Source organism: Oryctolagus cuniculus, chromosome 10 (genome assembly GCF_051225735.1).
Source record: "Oryctolagus cuniculus isolate XC-2025 breed Fujian yellow rabbit chromosome 10, ASM5122573v1, whole genome shotgun sequence".
In the NCBI taxonomy this organism is placed as follows: Eukaryota; Metazoa; Chordata; class Mammalia; order Lagomorpha; family Leporidae; genus Oryctolagus; species Oryctolagus cuniculus.
This window is the reverse complement of record NC_142876.1, coordinates 56457085-56477928: the sequence shown is the minus strand read 5'-3', so window position 1 is coordinate 56477928 and position 20844 is coordinate 56457085. Positions and strand designations below refer to the sequence as shown.

The 20844-nt window shown below is 40.8% G+C and overlaps 1 protein-coding gene and 1 long non-coding RNA gene across 8 annotated transcripts in view; one reads left to right on the top strand and one right to left on the bottom strand.

Annotated features, from left to right (window-relative positions):
* GREB1L (GREB1 like retinoic acid receptor coactivator) overlaps window positions 1-20844 on the top strand; it is a 285560-nt gene that overhangs the window by 75097 nt on the left and 189619 nt on the right. The window lies entirely within an intron of this gene.
* LOC127492399 (uncharacterized) overlaps window positions 3909-20844 on the bottom strand; it is a 30571-nt gene continuing 13635 nt past the window's right edge. The window contains exon 3 of the long non-coding RNA XR_007921828.3: window positions 3909-4269. This is a non-coding gene — a long non-coding RNA (uncharacterized LOC127492399). The remainder of the gene's footprint in view (window positions 4270-20844) is intronic.

The window sequence follows — 20844 nt, the reverse complement described above, 5'->3', positions numbered from 1 at the left end:
ATAAATCCTGTTAGTCCTTTATAGCTGATTGTGACATCTGATTTAATGGAACAAACCATTTGCCCCCTAAATTTGTTGAATGAAAATAACTAATCTGGAATACTTTCTCAGCTCAGTTGAAACCATGAGAAAACCTCTAGATTGGCCAATTCTACTATGCTACACTAATTATTCGGACTGTGGAAACACAACCATAATTGACTTTCTGATCTGTGTTTGCATGGTGTAGCCGAGGCCGGGCTGAGGGGAGGTTGCCAAGGAGAAGAGCTGAGAAAGGGAAGGATAAAGGGGGAACCACATACTTGAGAGCTGTTACCACTTCCTAACTGACATGCTAACGTGAGCATGGATGGCGTTTTACTGTCTTTCTCCTCTTTTCATTTTATTCTCCCCCGCCCTGTCCCCAACATGGGCATAAGTATATATAGAAACTAAAGGAAAGTAAACTAAGACCTAAAGTTTGCAAACTTTTCTGGGGGTGGGGATAATTGTAAGAAACATACTTTACCACCCAAAAACTGTCTCAGGAGTATGTCTTTTGTGAAGGATGTAGGGGTTCTGTGTGCAGAGGATTTTAATTACTACCTTCATTCTACATTGCCAGACCTTTTGAATGCAATGTGTTCTAAGTGATCACAGGGGTCCCTTTAAGGTGAATTTTGAAATGTTCATGCACTGCATTCTCACTGCCCCTACCCTCATATATAGTTACTGTCAGCTCTTAGACTTGTGCAGAAACCACTGAATAATCCCTAAATTATTTGCTAAGTTAAAAGTAAGGGAAAAAAGTTTCCAAATGGAAAATTGGGAATTTTTTTTTTAATTCTGAAATTTTTCAGAAATAAATTTGGGGGAACTTAATTTAAATTTCGATTTAAGTATAAATATAACATTTTCCAGAGACTTTCTAGTTGGTTTTGAAGTTCTCTAAAACTGAAGAATCCATTGGCTGTTAATGATTTTCTCTCTTCACTTACTGATCTGAAGGTGAGATGTTGGTTTTATCCTGTAGGTTGTTATGCTTCTTTGCACTTCAAAAAGATCTAAGGTCACTCCCTGATTATGACTTTGCCACTTCCTGTCCTATTGTCCTTACAAAGAAGTTTTGTGGGTTTAGACCTTTCTGTAAAAAAATCAACCCAAGTAAAAATTCTTGATATTTGCATGTCTGTTAAATTTAACACTTTGCTTTCCATTTGAACCTGTATAATTTATAATACTAGGATTTGAGAGTGCCTCCTTTTTAAAATATAATTTGTTATTTTAATTTTTAATTCTTTTTTTTAAAACAGATTCAATGTGCTTTGTAGATACAATTCTAAGTACATACTGATATTCCCTTCCTCCCTCCCTCCCTGCTGCCTCTTAAGAGTTGAAATGCCTTTGCATTCCCTTTCTTAATGAATTGTGTAATAGAGCAAGAGAGCCAGTCAACTAGCTGCTGAGACTGTGCTGGGGAATAACTGGGTCAGAAGAGGTTTGCATTTCTAGGAAATTCTGTTAATGTGCAATCAAAAAAAATTACTAATACATAATTAGTGCCTTTTAGTCAGTTACCCCTACAGAATTTGTACTTCTTTTTAAAATTTTATTTATTTATTTGAGAGGCAGAGAGAGAGAAAACAAGTGAGCACATGCAAGATGTAAATGCCCATAAAGACTGAGATGGGCCTAGTCCAAAGCCAAGAGCCGGGCATCCAGTCCTGATCTCCTATGCGGGTGGCAGGGACCCAACTACCGAAGTATCAACTGCTGCCTCTCATGGTCTGCATTAGCACAAAGTTGGAGTCAGGAGCTAGAGCTGGGTATTAAACCCAGGTACTTCACTAAACACTGACCCTGGATTTGCTCTTCTTTTGATGTAGAAGTACTGATAAACCACCCCCACCCCTGCAGTTCTCGTGGCTCTTAGATATCATCTGTGAGTGACCATTGTGTTCGGCTTAAACTAGTAAACCAATGCATCTGGTACTGAATCAGTAAACTATTGCCTTGACTTGCTTTTCAAATGTTATTACTAAGCCAATATTATTATTTCCTCTGCTACAAGTAACTTTGTCAGTCATATGATTTCTAGTGGGGGAATACTTGAACTAAGTTGGTAAGAACATCAAGCAAACAAATCAAAGATGCTATTTCAGTTTTTGGTGTTATGTTTACTATTTCACGTCATTCTGTCAGTATGTAAAGCATGATAGCCTGCAGGGTAAATTTAAAGTCCTAGTCACCACCTCTCTTGAGTACAAATATGTTTCCAATAATATTTTTCATTTAGTTTGTTTTAAAAAGAGTATGTCTGACCTCTCTCTAAAACTCTAGCCTCATACATCCAACTACCTGTTGCACCTGCCCATTTGGATATTAATTGGTATCTCAAATACAGTATATACAGAATATAGCTCTTAATTCCCCTACGTACCATTCCACTTACCTCATATCTGCTTTTCTCCATTTGTTCTCCCTTTCAGTTAAATGGCAATGCCTACCTGCTCAGGTCAAAAACCTAGAACTTACTTCCTTTCCCTACACATATTCTGCATTCAATCTACCAACAGGCCTATCTCCAGAGTAGGTTCCCAGTCTGTCCACTTCTTCTCATGTCTACTTTCTCACTATACTTCCAGCCACCATTTTCCCTACTTTGATGACCCCTGTGGCCTTGTCCCCTCTACACTCTATTCTCTGTGCAGAGCCAGAGGGATCTCTTTAAAGCATAAGTCAGATCCCCTCCAGTTCAAAACCCCACAGCAACATCTCATTACTCTTGGAAGAAAACCCAGATTTCTTGCCTTACAAGGCCCTGCATGGTCTGGAATCTGGCTGTTTCTACAGTCTTATCTCCCATCGCTTTCCTCTCACTTACTGGCCTTCTTTTTATTCCTCAAGCATACCCTGCTCATTCCCACCTCAGGGCTTTTGCCTTGGCTGATCTTTGTCTTGGAATGCCCTTTCCCCAGACCTGCATATGCTCCTCTTCTACTGTTCAGTTTTCCCTAGCTTGTCAGCTCCTCAGGGAGGCCTTCCCTGAAGCTCTCATCTGAATATATCCCTCTCTGCCCTGCTGATCTTCATTCTATTGCCTTACTCTATTTTTAACAAAGATAGCCATTTGAAGTTCTGACTTAGTTAGTTACCCAGTGTAATTTGCCCTCCCTCCTGAATGTCCATGTGCTTCATTAAGAACAGGGATCTTATTTATCTTGTCCAGTGAAGTACTCCAGTGCTTATAACATTGCCTGTTGTGTACCATAGCTGCTCAATGAACATTTGTGATTGAATTAGTGAATTAGCCCAAAAGGGCATATAAATGGCTGCATCAGAAAAGGTGGCATAGCTTATACGAGGGCATGTCAAAAAGCTTGTAGAAAAATAGAATTAAAAGATAACTTTATTTTTATGCAAAAATTTTGAAATTATTGCACAGTTTTTTTTTCATGATATGCATTTTTCCATGAATGTTTGGAAGACCCTGATATTTTAGTGAGACTATTCTTGCCAAATTTTCAAGGCAATTAGGTAGCCCCTATTAATCTGTGACAAGGTCGCAGAGATTGGCAATCATAGTTGGCTTCTTTTTTTATTATTGTTAAATGAGGCTTTAAAAAATTATTTGAAAAGATAGACAGACAAGAGTAATCTTCCATCTGTTGATTTATTCCCCAAATGCCCATAACTTCTGGGGCTAGGCCACGCCAACACCAGGAGCTCAGAACCCATTATTAGTCTCTCACATCGGTGAGAGGTACCCAACTACTTGGGTCATCACCTGCTGCCTTCCAATGTGCACATTAACAGAAAGGTGAAATTGAGGTGGAGAAAAACGACTTCAGCCAAAGAACTCAGATATGGGATGTGGCATCACAAGTGACATCTTAATCACTGCACCAAACACCAGTCCCCTAAGTTGGTTTTTCTTTTTTTTAAAAAAAGATTTTATTTATTTGAGAGGCAGAGTTATAGATAGATAGAGGGGGAGACAGAGAGAAAGGTCTTCCATCTGCTGGTTCACTCCTAAAATTGCCACAACAGCCAGAGCTGGGTTGATCCAAAGCCAGAAGCCAGGAGCGTCTTCTGGGTCTCCTACATAGGTGCAGGGGCCCAAGCACTTGGGCCATCTTCCACTGCTTTCCCAGGCCATTAGCAGGGAGCTGGATCAGAAGAGGAGCAACCGGGACACGAACCAGCAGCCATATGGTATGCCATCGCCATAGGCGGGGGCTTAAGCTAGTGTGTCACAGCGCCAGCCCCATTAGTTTTCCTTTTGCAGACCTATGGATATAAAATGGTCATCATTTATCAATTTTGCATACCTTTTATTTGCAGCTTAATGTGTTACACTTTTGAACAACAGTACAAAATGTACTCCTTGAAGATAACAGTCTGAAACTGTGGCCAGTACTCATTATGACGAGCACAAGTTGCACCAAACAGGCAGTCGCTGTGCATACATCCCTCTCAAAAAGAAAACATCAAATTGCAGACTGTGATAAACAGTTCATTTAACCATAAAGTTTCTTAATATATAATGATTTTCCAGAAACTGATAAATATATAATGAAAATTTGACATTTATTTTGTGTCTGTAAATCTTTGCAAATCATGTTTAATAAATTGAGCATGCGCCTATAACAAAAGCAGAAGAAAGGAGAAAACGGATCATTTTCTTTCCCTTGCTACAGTTTGTTAATAAACGTCAGTGGGCTTCAGGCCACAGAGTCACCGAGTTAACAGATAATGATGTTTTGTTTTTGTCTCTTCTATTTCTGAGGTCACTCCTGAATTATTCTTAGATTCTCTCCAGTATTTTGTTGTGTTATTTTCTGTCATTTAATTGATAGTGTTTTCCTTTCTATTTTCTTAGCAGCCTTCAAAGTTAAGACTTTTCCCACTGATACTCTTCATAAATTTCCTAGTCTCATCTGTCTTCTGTGTTCTACTGCATGGTAGCAGTTTTCCCTTAGGAGTTCTGGGCCCCTTCCTTTCCCTGTATTCCGTTTGCAAATCCCCAACTCTGAGTTCTGCTGTATTCTCTCACAATCAAAGCTTAAGTTATATGCGACCATTATCATTCATTCCTCCTTTGATCAGTTCCCCTGATGGGAACTAGCTGGGAATCTAGAGTTGGTGAGTTTATGGCTCACCAAATGAGGTTTGGAAGAATTGAGAATTAAGATTCACAATCTCTGTTATTTGAACTTAACTTTCTTGGTAATTTAGATCTGATTTTTGTTGTGGGTGAAATACTGTTCTTAGATTATGGTGGTGACCCTAACATTCAGATTTTGACCAGTAAAGCAGAATGAGGGCTAAAAGTGATTCTCATTGAATCATGGATCAATTGATCATGAATTGTCCTGTTGAAGATTTCCAGACACCACCAATTAGGGAATAGGGATCACCTTGTTAAGGATGCCTTTTTCTCCTGCTGTCTCTACCCTTCTCTATCCTGACTCTCCCTACCTGGGAGGCTGCCGGTGAAGACCACAGCAGCAGCTCTTGTGCCCTGTGCCTTCTTCCCTACCAGCAGGGGATCCAAGGAAGAGAGGAGAGTGAGGTCAGGCTAATTATTCTCCTGCTCCCTCCTTGTGGGGTTGCCTTGGGCTGCTGTTGCCCCTCGACCTAAGGTCATGGTTCCTCACTATAAGACTTTCTCCTTTTGGGTTCCTGTAATCAATCCTCCCTCTCATCTCTTTTCCCCTAGGAGTGGTAACAGTTCTACTGTCACCAGTGCCAAATTAGAGCGCTAGCCTTGTAGTTGCCCTACAACATGTCCACATCTTAGCAAATGGTCCCATTCAGTAAAACTCCACATGTTATCCTAATCTGAAAGGGCCCTCTGTTTTTTGTTGAGATCTTATTTTACACAACTGTTAGACTATCTTGGATTTTGTATACTTTGTGCTTTTTTTAACATATAAAATATAATATATGTAAGAGTCTATGAAGAGGGCATAGAATAAAAGAAATTTGTCAAGAGAGAGGGGGAGAGAGAACCTACTTTACCTTATTTAGGATTCATTCAGTGTTAATTGAGCACTATGAACCACAAACAGTGCATGGGCCTCAGACAGATATTGGGTTAAGCACTATTTTGTCCCTGGAATTACATGTATTTTTAACTCTATATTTAGGGAGCATGCTAGTTGTTCAGATCACTCTAATTCACTGTCCTAGGCCAGGCAGAGATGAAGTCTTCCAGTCCAGCCTTATACAGTTGCCAGGATTAGGCTAAGAGCTCATCACTACCAGTACTGTCATCATTGTCATGGTTCTGCACGGAGCTGACGATGAACATAGTGAGGACTTGGGCTTTGCCATAATTGATTTTTAGGGTGTTATTACCACCCAGTTCTTTGCATGAGCCTGCAGGAGTTTTTTACCCTGTGATTTAGTTTCTTCTTTGGTTGGGTCATACCACTAGTTTTGCATACTTCTTTAATACCTGGTTTCTGAACCTCTGCCAATTTTCTTTGTGGCCCCAGACTGAAGAGGAAAGTGTCAGCTAGATTTCTGTGCCTTGATGGCCCAGGGAGCTGTGGGCCCTCATTAATCTTCATTTATCTCTTTTCACAAGAACTTGATCAGAAAGCAGACCATGAGCCTATCTGGTTGTGGCCTGGTGTCTGGTTCTAGTCTGTCCTGTTCTTAGTCCCCAATGCCTTGTTCTATAAGGGACCTCTGTGATTCTCAAGCATGAATATTTCTTGAGCTCACAACAGGACCTCTTCCTTCTGTGCCTTCATTTCTTTGGATGGAAATCTTCCATTGTCAGAGAAACCCTTCTGGGCAGATGGAAGATTTCAGTTAAGTACAAGTTTCTTTTCTTCACATTGGCATTGCACAAAACATATCCAGTGGGTGTACTTCACAAGCAGGAGTCTGTGGTTAAATAAATTTGGGCAACTGTCTTTAAAGTGTCTTCACTGTAGGACATCTCTGAGGCTGTGATGGTTTTGCCATATTTTAGGAAAACCTGCTTGGCGTAGTTGAGTTGAATCCTCCAAAACCTCAGCTGTCTGACTTTTCCCTTCATCACTCTCCACGCCTAACTGAAAAGAGCTGTTAGAGTTAGAAGACACAATATTAGGCAGATCAAGAAAAATGTGACTCTCTACTCTGTGTGAGAGAGAACAGAGTGTGCAAACAGTCCTGCCCAGTTAGGAGGCCTGTGGCCACCTTGAGTATTCTCACGTAATGATGCTTTGGCAGTCTGGCACTTCATGTTCCAAGCGGGGGCATCATCAACCTACACTCCACCAGGAACTTTCCCTGATAGCTATAGGGGAGAAGCCGGGTACTGCTTCTCACCATGACCTTGTTTGAATGTTCTAGGGATCATGGAGGCAGTCAGAAGAAAATTCACTCACTTTACTGAATGACTAGGACCTGAGCTGTATCCCAGCTGTATCATGAACCAAAGCTTTACTTCTTCTGCCTGTCCTGAGGTTCACTTGTGTTGCTGGAAGTATCCTAGACAGAATACATAACAAATGACCATACAACAGAATCTCCAAAAGAACTTCCCAATGGTTCTGTAAAGTATTTACCTTCCAAGAGGTGACATTAGAAGTCAGAGGGGCATTAAAATGTGTTGGCTTTCAAAATCATTGAGAACTTAAACATTGACACCTATTGGACAAATGATTTGATCATCGTGGGCTGAAGTGATAAGGGCTAAACTAGGTTGGAAGTGGATAAGAGAAAATCAAGTGATGTTTCAGAGATGGATGTATAGGCCTGTGCATCTAGTTAGACAAGGGAGCAACAGAGAAATAGTAAAAGGTAAAATCACTTCAGTTGTCCAACTCCAACTGGATTTTCATACCTGCTTCTGCATTTAATATGTTATGATATTATGTCACGTAGCCTCTGGAAAACTCCACTGTATGTTCTTGAGAAAATGAGCAAAAAAAAAATAAATTCCAACTTAATAGCATTAGGAAAATAGTTTTGATTTTGCAAACACCCTGCAATGATTTCAGATACTTCACCGTCCCTAATACTACACTTTGAAAATAGCTACTATATAGAAAAGCAGGCTGCAAAATTTTACTCATTTCATATCTGTTAGAGTAATCATCCCTTCAACTACACAGATATGTTATACACACTATGGGTAAGAGTTTAAATAATTATTTCTCCTACTGTATTGAAATATTTTACACATTGTAAAAAGCACACAGAAGTTTTTAAGGTTAAGACTCAAAGCATGAACAAGAGTTTGAAATGTTTTCTTCCTATACCTCAAGTATTATCTTGCATAACCCAGACTTCCTTAGAAATTCATTGTTGTAGAGGATGTTTAGGTTTTCCTAAAATATGGCAAAACCTAAGGCCTTTGGGTTTGGTGAGTAAAAGGCCTGAATTGTCAGACTTGGAAGAAACAATGTCCATAAACTGATAAAATAGAAGTAAAGTCTACAAAGAGTTAAGGGAATGATGGTGGGTGAGGAAGTCAAGGTAAACTTCCCCAACACTTGGTAAGGTGCACAAAGACAATAATTGATTTCCTTGTCCAGGAAAGAATTAGGCAAAAGGGATATTTCAGTTAAGATACTTAAAAAAAAAATCAGTTATCAATGCAAGCATTAGTTATCTTTCACTTCTCTCAGAAGAGTAAAATAAAACAAAAAAGTCCATGGTAGAGATTTTGGAGATACTCTGAGAATGTCAATCAATGTGAATAGCTAATAGTTGCATGAAGGTTTCATTATTCTAAGTAGGTCAGAACAAGTAATTCTAATGGTTTTAAATTGGCATGATCAGACAGGACTGGTCTCTCCTTTTACAATGTTCACAAATTAATGTTTTTTTCCCATAAATGAGCCATATTTCAAAGATAATCCTCTGAAAAATAATGAATTTTACCCAAAGTGGAACCTATCCATCTGCCTGATTTGTATATCTTTCTCTCTTTCAGGCACATGTACTGCCAACACAGGAACTTTATTCTAAAGATGCTACCTATTCCCAGAAAGGTCTCAGTTGGAACATAGGATTTCTTTTTTTTTTTTTTAAATATTTATTTATTTACTTGAAAGTCAGAGTTACACACAGAGAAAGAGAGGCAGAGAGCGAGAGAGCGAGTGAGAGAAAGAGAGAGAGAGAGAGGTCTTCCATCTGCTGGTTCACTCCCCAATTGGCCACAATGGCTGGAGCTGCGCTGATCTGAAGCCAGGAGTCAGGAGCTTCTTCTGGGTCTCCCATATGGGTGCAGAGGCCTAAGGGCTTGGGCCATCTTCTACTGCTTTCCCAGGCCATAGCAGAGAGCAGAGTCAGAAGTGGAATAGCCAGGACTCAAACCGACGCCCATATGGGATGCTGGCTCTGCAGGCGATTACTTTACCTGATACACCAAAGTGCTGGCCCCAGGATTTCGATAGGTAAAGGAAAGTGTCCTTGGTGGTAGAATTTTAACAACTGTAAATGAAAAATAAGGGGACAGTATTGTGGCATAGCAGGTAACCCTGCTGAGCATAATACCAGTATCCCATGTGGACCTCAGTTCATATCCCAGCTGCTCCATTTATGATCCAGCTCCCTGCTAATGGCCTAGGAAAAAAGATGGCCCAAGTTTTTGGCCACTCACATGGGAGACCTGGATGAAGCTCCCAGCTCCTGACTTTGGCCTGGCCCAGCCCTGGCTATTGCTGCCATCTGGAGAGTAAACCAACAGGTGGGAGATCTCTACCTCCCTCTCCCTTTCTCTTTATAACTCTGAAAATAAATAAGTCTTTTTTTTAAAAAAAGGAAGGCAATCACCAAAATAAGTCCTGGAACAAATCATTTTGTTGTGGGAAATGAAATTAAAACATAAGTTTATTTTGGTGCAAAAAAAAAAACTTAAAATCCCCAGGTAGACTTTCTTTTTAAGATTTATTTATTTATTTAGAAGAGTAATAGAGTGAGAGAGACAGGGAGAGAGGTCCTCCCTCCACTCCTCAAATTACCACAACAAGCCAGGGCTGCACCAGGTGGAAGCCAAGAGCCAGGAACTCCATCCTGGTCACTCACATGGTGGCAGGGGGCCAAGTACTTGAGCCATCTTCCACTGCTTTCCCAGGCACATTAGCAGGGAGCTGGATCAGAAACAGAGCAGCTGGGACTTGAACCAACACTCCAATCCAGAATGCTGCCGTTGATGAAGTGGCTTAACCCACCGCACTGCAGCCGGGCCCAGTTTTTTCTTAATGTTTATTTTCCGTGAAAAAAAAATTTTTTTGACAGGCAGAGTTATATAGAGACAGAGAAAAAGGTCTTCCTTTTTCCATTGGTTCACTCCCCAAATGGCCGCTACAGCCAGCACGCTGCGGCCCGCACACCACGCCGATCCGAAGCCAGGAGCTGGGTGCTTCCTCCGGTCTCCCATGCGGGTGCAGGGCCCAAGCACTTGGGCCATCCTCCTCTGCCCTCCTGGGCCACAGCAGAGAGCTGGCCTGGAAGAGGAGCAACCGGGACAGAATCCGGGGTGCCAGTGCCGCAGGCGGAGGATTAGCCAAGTGAGCTGCGGCCTAGTTTCTGTGAACTTTTAAAAGACTTCCCCTATGTATGGGTTTCAAATTTTTTCCCACCAAAATAAACAGCTTTTAATTCCATTTCCAGAAACACTTTGAAATATCCTCATACTGTATGTTGTGATGATAAAACCAAAAATGTGTTTTATTCAGTGCTTACTAAATGCCAATAATTGTTGTGATGACTCAGGGAACCGCCTGCAATCCTCAGGACATCCCCGCAAGGTCAGTGGGATTGCCAGTGTTTTGTAGAGGAAGAGACTTTGAGAGCTGAGGAAACTTAAACACGGTTGCCCAGCTAGTAAGAGACAAAGGAAGAGTGTGAATGCACAGACAGACTCTGCTTTTACTCCCATGATGTGGAATAGCTATTTCCCTTTCCATTTCCATAGTGATCCCAAATAACAGAGCATTCCAAATGTTCTGGTTTGTGTATAATTTTCTAATGTATGTTTATGACAGACCAAGCATGCCAACAAAATATGAAAAAATATCTGCATTGTAAATGTTTTCTCCTCACTCTTATCTTTCCACTAATCCTCAAAACAAAACAAACAAGCAAAAAAAAAAACACACCACAACAAAAACTTCCTTCAAACTTGGGTCCAAAGCACATTTCTTGGAATGTTCTGAAATAGGTGGCTCAGGTTTATGTCATCTCCTGAAGCCAAATGACACTGTTATTTTCCCATCCTTTTTTTTTTTTTCAGATTTATTTATTTATTTGAGAAGCAGAGTTACAAACAGAGAAATTGAGAGAGAGATCTTTCATCTGATTGTTCACTCTCCAAATGGCCACAAAGGCCAGGGCTGGTCCAGGCCAAAGCGAGGAGCCAGGAGCAGCCAGAAGCTTTATACAGGTGTCCCACATGGGTGCGGGTGCCCAAGCACTTGGGCCATCCTTCACTGCTTTCCCAGGCCATTAGCAGGGAGCTGGATTGGAAGCAAAGCAACCAGGACTCGAATGGGCACCCATATGGTGTGAAGGCATCGCAGGCGGGGTTTTATCTGCTACACCACAACACCAGCCTCTGTTTTTCTGTCCTTATGGAGAGTACAATGGTGATTGCTCCTTTTATTTTTCTCTCCTCGCTGTGCTTATATGGGCATTTTCTCCTAAATATGAATTTTAAATAACCATGTACCAATCTCTTGCTTATCCTGGTGTCAAAAGTAGGTAGTTCTTTGCCCTGAGTGGTAAGGTAGAACAATAAGGGAATTTCTGCACGAGGAATTACTTGGTGTGTGGGAATTATTTGTGTTGCCTGTTTGCCTCTTCCTGCTACTCAGGATTTTTACCGAGGTAGCCTAGTTATTGTGGTTCAGATTCTAGGTTGCTATAGTGAAGATGCTTCTACTCTTTGCCACTATTTCTTTAAAAGACTTACTCTTTAAACAACCCATTCTTAGAATTTTCTAAGATAAAGGGATCAGATGGTTTAGGAAGACTGGAAAGATCTCACTGGCTTTGCAAAAGCTTGGGAACAGATACTTGGAAAACTAGTAAACTGCTCAAGGCCAAAAATGATGATTTATCGTTTCTTAGGCCTGTAGCACATGGAACAACATTTGCTTGACACATAGCAGGCACTTGGTAAATATTTGTTAAATAGGAAATGATGGCAGGTTGATTAGGACGACAGAAGGAACATCGCAACAAGGTCAGGGTATCTGATATGTGAAATGGGGAAGAACCCATTGCACATTTATAACTTGGTGTTTTCTGATTTCCTGCCTCATGGTTTGTATTCTGTGATAATTTTAGATCAGAACTGAACAAGGGACCAGATAATAAATATTGTAGACTTTGTAGAATGGCCTTATATGATCTCTCTGGCAGTTACTGAACTATGCCAATGAGTTGCAGGCACAGCTGTAGCAATCAGGGAAATGAATGAGCATGTCTATGTTCCAGTAACATTTTATTTGTTAAAAAGACCTGTGGGCTGAATTTGGCAGGAGGGCCGTGGTTTAGCCATACCTGATTTGAAGGATTGACATTTAACATCCCTATCAAAATATCCTTTGTAAATCAGCTTCCTATTTTCAAACAAAATAACGATATGTAAAGTCTTTAAAACAGGCATGCCCTTGGTATCTATTAATGCAGGTGGGTGGATTTGGCCTGTAGGTAGGAGAAGTAATAGTTGCATTCAGTGAGATCCGTTAAAGTAACTGCTGGTTTAAGATGTTGGTCTTTAACGGTTTATGCCCTTTGGCCCATTAATTTTTCTTCTTAGTGTGTATCATAAGAAGCAAACAGAGGTGGGCATTGATTGTGTGCAACTGGCTAAGCAACCACTTGGGATATCCTATCTGGTATTGAAGTACCTGGGATGCAGTCCCGCCTCTGCTTCCTGGCAAAGTACACTCTGGGAAGTAGCTGATAAGGAGTCAAAGTACTTGGGTCCCTGCCGTCTATGTAGGAGACCCAGATTGAGTCCCTGGCTCCTGACAAGCCTGGCCCAGCCCTGGTTATTGAGCACATTTGGCGAGTGAATCAGAAGATGGAAGATACCGTTCACTGCCTTCTCTCTCTGTGGTGAGGTGGTGGAGATCATTAGCAACTCATTTTATTCTGAGTCTGGTGAAATTTTCATCAAAATAAGTGATTTTTATGTATGTATATATGTTAAAGTAACTCAAACCAGTTTTTAAATCCAGAAATTAAAACTGTGTTTTCTCGGATCTTGGATACATTTGTTAATTGGATAGAAGGATGCATACGATAGACAGATTTCTTCCAAATTCATTTAGAGGCTAGGTGCACGATGTAGCTATTAATTTTACTACAGCTATTAATTTTCCTGCCTATAGTCTTCTTATTGTAATAAACCAGGGAAGCATATGTTTGTGACAAGCAAAATGCAACTCTGCTATCTTTAGTACTTGTGTTATTTAAGGCTTTGGCAGAACTAGGACACGTGCAATTTCCTTTTGTTCCAGTCTTTGGCTACATGGTGGAAGGGAGAGATCTGGCTCAAATTATAGAAAACTCAAAAAGGTTCAATATTAAATCAAAATACTTTTAAGATTACAGAAAAAATTTGTCTCCCAGATCTTTTTATCTCTGCCAAATGGCAGTGACTCATTTTGAAAGTGGCTGAGAGATGAAGCCAGGATTGATGGGCAGATCACCAGGTACAGAGATTATTCTTGCTCTATCCATGCGCTTTTGTGTTTTGGGGACTTTCTGAATTTCCTTTCTCCTATATTAGCTGGCACTAAAAAACCACTCCCTTACTACTGGACCGTTATAAAAGATTGTAGGATATATTTCCTGAAATTGTTGAAAAGAAAGTATATAAATGCAAAGTTTTATTGCCTCTGTTGTTGCCATCACTTGTTAGTATGACTTTATTTTTTTTTTAAAGATTTACTTTATTTATTTGAAAGGCAGAGTTACAGAGAGGCAGAGGCAGAGAGAGGTCTTCCATCCACTTGTTCATTCCCCAGATGGCCACAGCAGCCGGAGCTGCACAGATCCAAAGCCACTAGCCAGGAGCTTCTTCTGGGTCTCCCACGTGGGTGCAGGGGTACAAGCACTTGGGCCATCTTCTACTGTTTTTCCAGGCCAAAGCAGAGAGCTGGATCAAAAGTGGAGCAGTCGGGACTCAGACCGGCGCCCATATGGGATGCCGGCACTGCAAACCAGGGCTTTAACTTGCTGCGCCACAGCACCAGCCCCATTAGTATGACTTTAAAAATTGATCTTATCATTTATTAGCAACTAGATGTAAGTTTATTGAGATAAGCAGCCTCTTTGCTAAAAATATTTTTAAAATTCCCCTGTCCAAAGTTGTCTAATGTTAAAGAATAATTGCAAACTCATTGAATCATAATTCTGTAATGAAAAAACAAAATGATTTATCAGGTGTTTTATGTTTATGTTCCTCGCAACTAAGAACCAAAAGCCACTGAGCTGCTTAGGTAAGTTTTGACTCTGGGTAACCTTGATTGAGTCTCTAACTCCACTGGTCTGTTTCCTCATATGAAAAATTAGTGTATATCATATCCCTTAAGATTGGTATAAGAGTTAAATGAGATGATACTATAAAAAAATAGCTGCTTAGAATATAATGTGTAAATATCCAATAAATGTTTAGAGAATTTAAATCTATTTATTAGTCCACAGCAAAAGAAGAAAATTAAAGAGTAGCAAGCAATGTGGACTAATGCTTAAATTCAGATAAAGACCACGTGGTCCATAACTGTATCTTACAGGGTTTTAAAATTCTTTTTTCCACCAGATAGATATAGAAGAATACTGGTATTAAAAACTCTAGACATTCTGGCCGGCGCCGCGGCTCAATAGGCTAATCCTCCTCCTGCGGTGCTGGCACACCGGGTTCTAGTCCCAGTCGGGACACCGGATTCTGTCCCTGTTGCCCTTCTTCCAGGCCAGCTCTCTGCTATGATCTGGGAGTGCAGTGGAGGATGGCCCAAGTGCTTGGGCCCTGCACTCGCATGGAAGACCAGGAGAAGCACCTGGCACCTGGCTCCTGGCTTCGGATCAGCGCGATGTGCCGGCTGTGGCGGCCATTGGAGGGTGAACCAACGGCAAAAAGAAGACCTTTCTCTCTGTCTCTCTCTCTCACTGTCCACTCTGCCTGTCAAAAAACAAACAAAAAAACTCAACTCTATAGATTCTTTTAATCATATACCTCTTAAAAATTGGTCTTGTTTCTTCCAAGGAACTCATATGACCTTGCAAACAAGGTCCACATCTATGGGTCAAAATGTTTATTATTGGTCTCTACTTCATAATACATAACATTTTCAAAACTCAAAATAATGCAAATCCATTAAGTTTGAAATTCAGATACTTTTTCATGCATATTCTGTTTTCTACTTTCTTGAAAAGGAAGCAGATGATATGTCAGTATATTTTTTATATATTCATATATATGTAACTGAAGAACATTTATTTCCCACTGAGAGTTTACCTTGAGGATATGACTACACTGAGCTCCCCGCCCATATTGAAAGGTTAGTACAGTAGCTGTTACAAAGCAGATCTCAACAGTCTGAAGCTCTGGAACCAGCACTAACTGACAAAAAAAACTTCCATTTAAATCCTCATAACAATGTTTAAGGGAGTAAAAGAAGAGAAAAAAATGGGGCAATAGGAGTTTCAGGTTGAACAAGATCCTCACATTTCATCATACTAATGCATTCAGTCTTGGCTACAGTGTGACAACATGGCAACAGGATTGCAATTATACAAAACTCCCTGTACAGCAAGCAGTATACCCCCGGGGTTCCAAGCCCACCCCACCCCGCTAAGGCTTCCAGCTCCATTATTTTCCCACCTGTCGGGCATGTGGGCTGAGGAGCATGGCAGATATTTTCTTTGATCCAGTGTTGTTATAAAGCTGGTATGTCTGGATATCAGCTCGGTAAACAAGGCAGCTAAGGTCTGCCGGATGATTGATAGAATCAAACAGCCCACTGATATCATAAGTGATAGATGGGCTCTTGGGAGTCATTGTTTTCAGATGTTCCTCATGGAATTTACTAACACTTTCCATGCATTCATTCACAGATTCATAGTCAGTTTAGTTCTGCCGTGTGGCTCTTGCTAGGCTGTACCAGCAAAATGCTATGAGACATCATGATGCCAAACTCTTCTGTCTGCAGCCACTCTGTATGTGTTTGAAGAGCACTTATTTCATCTTCGATAGCCAGTAGTGAAAAGATAGAATTTAAAGCTAATAAATCGAGTATAAAGGTATAAGTTGAATGATGTCTATGAAGATAAAAACTCAGAAATATTATAATCATATAATATATTGAAATCATGTGGAAGAGTGAAAAGTTTGGGGGAAAGAATAGAAATAAACTAAGTTTGTCATTATTCATAGTGTGAAGTTAGTATATAATGTATAAGAAAGTGGGCCAGTGTTGTGGTATAGTGGGTAAAGCTGCCACCTGCAGTGCTGGCAATCTATATGGGCGCCGATTCAAGTCCCATCTGCCTCACTTCTGATCCAGCTCTCTGCTATGGCCAGGTAAAGTGGTGGAAGATGGCTCAAGTCCTTGGGCCTCTGCAGCTGCGTGGGAGGCCTGAAAGAATCTCCTGGCTCCTGGCTTCTGATCGGCGCAGCTCCAGCTGTTGCAGCCATTTGGGGAATGAACCAGCAGATAGAAAACTTTCTCTCTCTTTCTCCCTCTCTCTCTCTCTCTCTCTCTGCCTCTGCCTTTCTAATAAATAAATCTTTTTAAAAATTTATAAGGAAGTTTAAGAGTAATCTATGAAGTTGAAAATGATCAAACAAAACACCTCAAAATTATCAGAATAAACATGTATCTACAGATACAATACACATGGTAAAATATTTTCTTTTGAAAAAAGGAAAGAAGCAATAAAACCAAAGCATAATATTAAAAATTTTAAATTGAGGGGCTGGAGTGACATGGCAGGTAAAGCTACTGCCTGTGATGCTGACAGCCCATGTTTGTGCTGGTTCGAGTCCTAGCTGTTTCACTTTCAGTCCAACTCCATGCAAATGGCCTGGGAAAAGCTGAAGATGGCCCAAGTGGTTGGACCGCTGCATACACGTGGGAGTCCTGGATGAAGCTCCTGGCTCCTGGCTTTGGGCTGCCTCAGCCCTGGCTGTTGCAGCCAGTTGAGAAGTGAGTGACCAGATTGAAGACCTCTTTCTCTCTCTGTCTCTCCCTCTACATAACCAGGTACTCCAGTATGCAATGATGTGGCCATATGTCCCAATCTCAGATAATCTAATATAAAATGGAGAAAGAATAAATCACAAAATTAGAAATACTAATAGGAGGGCCGGCGCTGTGGCGTAGCAGGTAAAGCTACCACCTTCAGTGCCAGCATCCCATATAGGTGCTAGTTTGAGTGTCAGCTGCTCCACTTCCCATCCAGCTCTCTGCTATAGCCTGGGAGAGCAATGGAGATGGCCCAAGTCCTTGGGTCCCTGCACCCACATGGGAGACCAGGAAGAAGCTCCTAGTTCCTGGCTTTGGATTGGGGCAGCTCCGGCCATTGCCACCCTCTGGAGAGTGAACCAGCGGATGGAAGACTTTTCTCTCTCTGCTTCTGCCTCTCTGTAGCTCTGCCTTTCAAATGAATAAATAAATCTTAAAAAAAAAGAAATATTAATGGGGGACCTAACAAAAAAGGGTGGTTAAAAGAATTTTAAAAGGCAATATTGGCCAACCTATACAGATAAGAATGTGAATGGAATAGATAACTTTATTGCAAAATATAATTATCAATACTGACTTCAGAAGACAGTATAAACTCACCCATTATAATAAAGAAGACAGAGAAATTATTGAACAGCTACTCCCTAAAAGAGCACCAATCCCAGATGTTTTCATGGGACATTTCTATTAAATATCTAAGAACAAAATTTTCGGCTAATCTAAACTGTTTGAAAGAAGGGAAGCTTAAAAATTCTTACGATGTTTCCATGACATTGGTAGCAAATCTCAGCAAAAATATCACAAAATGAATAACTAGAGAATTCAAAAGTGTTCTGAAAAAATGACATACCATTGCCAAGTAGGGCTCATTCTAGAAATTCTAAAATTGTTAAAATATATTTTTGTACTAATGGGAAAGGCATATGATTTTCTCTATACATTTGAAAAAGATGCTTTAAAAAATCCAGCATCTGTAGGTCGGTGCTGTGGCACAGTGGGTTATAGCCCCAGCCTGCAGCGCCGGCATCCCATATGGCCGCTGGTTCGAGTCCCGGTTGTTCTCTGCTATGGCCTGGGAAAGCAGTGGGAGATGGCCCAACTCCTTGGGCCCCTGCACCCATGTGGGAGATCTGGAAGAAGCTCCTGACTCCTGGCTTCTGATCAGCTCAGCTCTTGCCATTGCAGTCATTTGGGAAGTGAACCAGTGGAATGGAAGATCTCTCTCTCTCTCTCTCTCTCTCTCTCTGGCTCTGCTTCTCTCTGTAACTCCTCTGTCTTTCAAATAAATAAAATAATTATTAAAATTAAAAAAAAGGGCCGGCGCCGCGGCTCACTAGGCTAATCCTCCGCCTAGCGGCGCTGGCACACCGGGTTCTAGTCCCGGTCGGGGCGCCGGATTCTGTCCCGGTTGCCCCTCTTCCAGGCCAGCCCTCTGCTGTGGCCAGGGAGTGCAGTGGAGGATGGCCCAGGTGCTTGGGCCCTGCACCCCATGGGGAGACCAGGAAAAGCACCTGGCTCCTGGCTCCTGCCATCGGATCAGCGCGGTGCGCCGGCCGCAGCGCGCCGGCCGCGGCGGCCATTGGAGGGTGAACCAACGGCAAAAGGAAGACCTTTCTCTCTGTCTCTCTCTCTCTCTCACTATCCACTCTGCCTGTCAAAAAAAAAAAAAAAAAAAAAAAAAAAAAAAAATTAAAAAAAAATCCAGCATCCGCTCTTTGTTAAAAATTCTCAAAAATAGCAAGAGATATATGCTTCCTTTGTGTGATACATTATGTATCCAATTCTAAACCAGCATCATGGTTACTGGGAATATACTAGAAGCATTTGATGTAAGGTTGCTTACTGTTTCCAACCTGACTTATCATCACTGTGGGCTGTTAGTCAATAAAGTTTGAAAAGAGAAAGAGTTAAAAATGTAAGAAATAAAAAAGAGGAAATGACATTTTTAAGGAAATTTCTTTGTTTTCTTGAAAGTCACAGTGACAGAGAGAAAGAGAAAAAGAAATGTTCTATATGTTGGTTCACTCCCCGCATGCCCACAACAGCCAGGACTAGGCCAGGCTGAAGTCAGAAGACAGGAACTCCAATCTGGTTTCCCACATGGGTGGCAGGAACCTAAGTACTTGGGCCATCATCCACTGCCTGCCAGGTACTTTAGCAGGAGGCTGGATAGGAAGTGCAGAGTAATGGAACTCAAATGAGGCACTCTCCTATGGATTGCAGGCATTCCGGGCAGTGGCTTAACCTACTGAGCCATAATGCCCAACCTGAAGGTGACAATTTTATTTGCTGACAATATGATCATCTCATACTTTCATGAGAATAAACTGAAAAGCTATTATAAACAAGAAGAGAACTGAAAGGTGGCTGAATATATAATTTAAATTTTAAAATATGTAGTCATATACCTGTATACAAACAACTGACTAGAAGATATACTAAAGAAGATCTCATTTGTATTAGTGAGAAATGGGGGAAAAAGTCAACAGCAAACACTTAAGCAGAATCATGCTTGATGAAGAGCAGTGATTGTTAACTGGGGATGATTTTGCCTCCCAGGGTACATCTGGCAACATCTAGAGACATTTTTGATTGTCCAATGTCAGTAGTATTGAGGTTGAAAGCCCTGATCTAGGTGAAGAAAATTTTATTTATTTATTTTAAAGATTTATTTATTTAAAAGGTAGAGTTACAGAGAGACAGAGGCAGAGACAGAGAAAGAGGTCTTCCATCCACTGGTTCACTCCCCAGATGGCTGCAACCACCAGAGCTGTGCTGATCCGAAACCAGGAGCCAGGAGCTTCTCCTGGGTCTCCCACATGGGTGCAGGGGCTCAAGGACTTGGGCCGTTTTCTACTGCTTTCCCAGGCCATAGCAGAGATCTGGATTGGAAGTGGAACAGCTGGGGCCTGAACTGGCACCCGTCTGGGATGCCAGCACTTCAGGCAGCAGCTTTATCAGCTATGCCACAGTGCCAGCCCCAGAAAATTTTAAATCACTACCTAAGACCACAGAGGAAAGCTAATCCATTTTCTTGAAAAATGGAAGTTCCTAAATAATAAGATACATACATTTTCTCTCAATTCATATATAAATTTTATGAGATATCGGTAAAAATAAAATGAACCACAAAAATTGATTCTAAAATTCATAAATTAAATTAAGTAAGAATCTAAGAAAATTTCTCAGTAAGAACAGTAGTGGTGCAGAAAACAATCTGTATGAGATATTAAAATATTTCTAAAGCTATGATAAATATAATATTGAATTCATAATAACAGCCCAATACATACTGGAATTTAGGATATAATTAAGAAGACTTCAGATCAGATCAAACATTATTCAGTAACTTGGTTTACACCAATTGGCTGCAATCTGGAAAAAAAGTAAAATTAGATCTTTATTCCATATGTTATAGTACCAAAATAAAATGCCAGATTAATTAAGTATTTAAATGTAAAAATTAAAGTAGTAAACATGAACTTTTTTTCCTTAATCTAAGGTAGGAAGAGCTTTTTTTTGTTTTTTTTTTGTTTGTTTGTTTGTTGTTTTTTTTTGTTTTTTTTTTTTTTTTGACAGGCAGAGTGGACAGTGAGAGAGAGAGACAGAGAGAAAGGTCTTCCTTTGCCGTTGGTTCACCCTCCAATGGCCGCCG